Raw genomic sequence first — 4,202 nt, 5'->3', positions numbered from 1 at the left:
CAGTCTTTCAGAAACAATCACTCTTTACTCCGGATGGACAGTTACACCTACTTTCCCCTACATCTGCTAGCCCACCTCTTCAAGAGATCATGTAACCTACTCAACTATCCTAGAGCCCATAATAGCTTGTGGCTGCACACGGAAGTTTCTAGCATGAATAATCTTATGATCCCTTTGAGCCTGGGTGGCGGTCCTTATATAAACAGACAACACTGGGTTCTCCAGGTGCCTCAATCCACCCAGATGTGAGTTTTAGTTGCCACTTAAGTAAACCATTATTAACAATCTCACATCTGTCATGAATTTCACTCAAACCCAATCCACGTCTACGAGCATAGCATGGCAATATAATAGCAACGTAGAAGTAACTCCCAGGGGTTTGATAAAAAAACAGGTAATAGGTACTACCTCAACTACTTCCCAATACCCACAATTTAATTAGATCCTAACCATGCAATGTTTGAGGATTGATCTAATGCAATAAAAACTGGGGATGGAAAGGTATGATCAAAGTGTTACTTGCCTTGCTGATGATCCGCGAAACCTAGCGATTCGAAGTAACAAGCGGCACACTCCGGGTACTCTATCGCAAAAAAACAAGCAAACAATAAGTACTCATCTAATGCACAGGTAAAACTCGAATGAAACATCCAACCAGAAAGTTCAACTTAAGAACTCCGGTTTGCAAAAAGAATCAACTCGAACGAAGCAACGAAAGTCAAACGGCGAAAGAAACAAGCTTCGTTTACTAATCTGGATCTAGGTCAAATTTTACAGTAGCAAAAACTTGTTTGAGTAGGCTAAACAGAAAGAGAATTTTGAGACGAAACTCTAGGCGCTTGAATCGCCTGATTCCGATAAACAAGTGAAAAGTTAAACGAAAACGAAGATCCGATCAGAAATCGAGATCTGAAATAATCGGGAAAAATCCGACAAATAGAAAACTGACGAACGGTTAAAGAACGGACGTCCGTTAACAGAGAAAATCTGACGAGCACGTTCGTTAAAACGAACGGATCGGTGAACGTTCACTAAATAATAAAACCGAAGAAATAAACCGATCTAGAGTTTAAAAAAACGAACGTTTTTTTAAACAAACCGGCAAACGACGACGAGGTACCTCCGGCGGGGCTCGGCTGGGCTCCGGCGAGGGGTGGCGAGGGGGCGGCGATGGCGGCGGGGTGCGGCGGGTCTTGGGGCGGCGAGGGGCGGCGAACGGCGGCGGGGTTCGGCGAGCGAGGCGGCGGCTCCTCGAGCTCCGGCGGCGGCGGCGGGTGCTGGTCGAGGCGGGGCTCGGGGTGGCGAGGGAGGGGGCGGCGGCGGGGTATATAAGGAGGGGGGCCTGCTTGGAGGAGGGGGCAAGGCGGCGGGGCTCCGGCGGAGTCCGAGCCGGACACGGGCGCGGCGGCGCTGGCGTGCTCGCGGAGGAGACGCGCGGCTGGGCCGGCTGCTCGGCTGGGCCTCGGCCCGGTCGGGCGCGGCGCATTTTTCTTAAACATTTCGCCGAAAAATTCATAGAAAAATAAATAAAAATCCAAAAAAGATAAAACAAAATTTTCTCGTCTAGTTAAAATAATTAGAACAGGGTGAACATTTTTTTGATACAAAATGTAGTTTTGAAAACGTGCAATATTTTTAATGCAATTAAAATTGCAAATAAAATCCGAATAAAATCCAATATATGATTTTAATATTTTTCCTCCGATATTTCCATTGTTTTGGAGAAGTCATATTTTCTCCTCTCATTTATTTTCAAATGAAATATTTTTCCGGAGAGAAAATAATTAAAACCAAAATCCTTGTTTTATTATTTGATGAAAATCAAATATGAAAAATCGAGAAAATCCCCAACTCTCTCCGAGGGTCCTTGAGTTGCTTAGGATTTATCGAGGATTTGTCAAATGCAATAAAAAAATATGATATGCAATGATGATCTATGTATAACATTCCAAATTGAAAATTTGGGATGTTACAAACCTACCCCCCTTAAGATGAATCTCGCCCTCGAGATTGGGGTTGGCTAGAAAACTGGTGGGAGTGGTCCTTCCGTAGATCTTCCTCTCGCTCCCAGGTGGCTTCATCTTCCGTGTGGTGACTCCACTGGACTTTGCAAAACTTGATAACCTTACTGCAGGTAACTCGGCTGGCATACTCAAGAATCTTAACTGGTTTCTCCTCATAGGTCAAATCACTTTCCAGCTGAATCGCTTCCAGCGGCACGGTATCTCTTAGCGGTATCTCAGCCATCTCTGCGTGGCACTTCTTCAACTGGGAAACGTGAAATACATCATGAACTCCTGACAATCCTTCGGGTAATTCCAGCTTGCAGGCAACTTCTCCCATACGTTCCAAAACTCTGTATGGTCCGATAAAACGGGCGCTAACTTTCCCTTAACTCCAAAGCGCTTCACTCCTCGGAGTGGTGATACTCGAAGATACACTCTGTCTCCGACTTCGTGGACTGTCTCCTTTCTTTTAGAATCCGCATAACTCTTCTGCCTGGACTGGGCTACCTTGAGCCTATCGCGAATCAACCTCACTTTCTGTTCAGACTCCTTAATCAAATCGGGTCCAAACAACTGACGGTCTCCAACTTCGTCCCATAACAACGGTGTTCTACACCTCCTTCCGTACAAAGCTTCGCAAGGGGCCATCTTCAAACTGGTTTGATAACTGTTGTTGTAAGAAAACTCTGCATATGGCAAATTGTCGTCCCAACTAGATCCATAATCTAGTGCACAAGCTCTCAACATGTCCTCCAAATTTTGATTGACTCTCTCGGTCTGTCCATCTGTCTGTGGGTGAAAGGCTGTACTAAATTCTAGCCTGGTTCCCAATGTTTCATGTAACTGCTTCCAAAACTTCGAGGTAAACTGGGTTCCTCTGTCTGATACAATGGTCCTCGGAACTCCATGCAAACATACGATCCTGGTCATGTATATCTTTGCCAACTTAGCACTGGTGTAAGTGGTCTTCACTGGAATGAAATGAGCCACTTTCGTCAACGGTCGACTACAACCCATATTGAGTCATAGCCTGAACGAGTCCTTGGCAATCCCGTGATAAATCCATGCCTATTTTATCCCACTTCCATTCGGGTATCGGCAATGGTTGTAGCAATCCTGCTGGCTTCTGATGCTCTGCCTTCACTCTCTGACATACATCACAAACTGCTACATACTCCGCAATATCCTTCTTCATTCCGGTCCACCAGAAAGTATTCTTCAGATCCAAATACATCTTAGTATTCCCTGGGTGAATCGAGTATGATGAATCATGGGCTTCTTGCAAAATCAACTTCCTGATCTCCGGATCATTTGGCACATAAACGCGGTCCTCAAACCATAAGGTATCGTGCTCATCCTCACGAAATCCCTTGGCTTTTCCTTTGCTCATCTTCTCCTTTATCTCGTCAATCTCCTTGTCTGTCTTCTGAGCTTCTCTGATCCTTTCCATCAAGGTAGACTGAATCTCCAGTGTCGCTAAATAGCCTCTTGGGACTATCTCCAAACATAGCTCGCGAAGGTCCTCGGCTAACTCCTGAGGTAACTCTCCTGTCATGAGGGTGTTGACATGACTCTTGCGGCTCAACGCGTCTGCTACTACGTTAGCCTTTCCTGGGTGATAATGCAATCTCATATCATAATCCTTAATAAGCTCCAACCATCTCCTCTGTCTGAGATTTAACTCCTTCTGCGTGAAAATATACTTCAAACTCTTGTGATCCGTGTACACCTCACAATGGTTTCCGATGAGAAAATGTCTCCATGTCTTCAACGCATGCACCACGGCTGCTAACTCCAAATCATGCGTAGCATAATTCTTCTCATGGGGTTTAAGTTATCATGAAGCATATGACACAACTCTTCCTTCCTGCATAAGCACTGCTCCAAGTCCTCGACGAGAAGCGTCGCAATAAACTTCATAATCCTTGCGTTGATCTGGCAGAATCAACACTGGTGATGTAACCAATCGTTTCTTCAACTCTTGGAAACTAGCTTCACAATCCTCAGTCCAATTGAATTTGGTGTCCTTCTTCAATAGCTCAGTCATGGGCTTAGCGATCTTCGAGAAATTCTCGATGAACCTCCGGTAGTATCCGGCAAGTCCAAGAAAACTCCGGATCTCTCCAACTGACGTGGGTGATTCCCAACTTGTCACTGTGTCAACTTTGGCAGGGTCTACTGCTATTCCTTCTCCAG

This window comes from Aegilops tauschii, chromosome 7 (genome assembly GCF_002575655.3).
Source record: "Aegilops tauschii subsp. strangulata cultivar AL8/78 chromosome 7, Aet v6.0, whole genome shotgun sequence".
In the NCBI taxonomy this organism is placed as follows: Eukaryota; Viridiplantae; Streptophyta; class Magnoliopsida; order Poales; family Poaceae; genus Aegilops; species Aegilops tauschii.
This window is presented reverse-complemented; position numbering follows the sequence as displayed.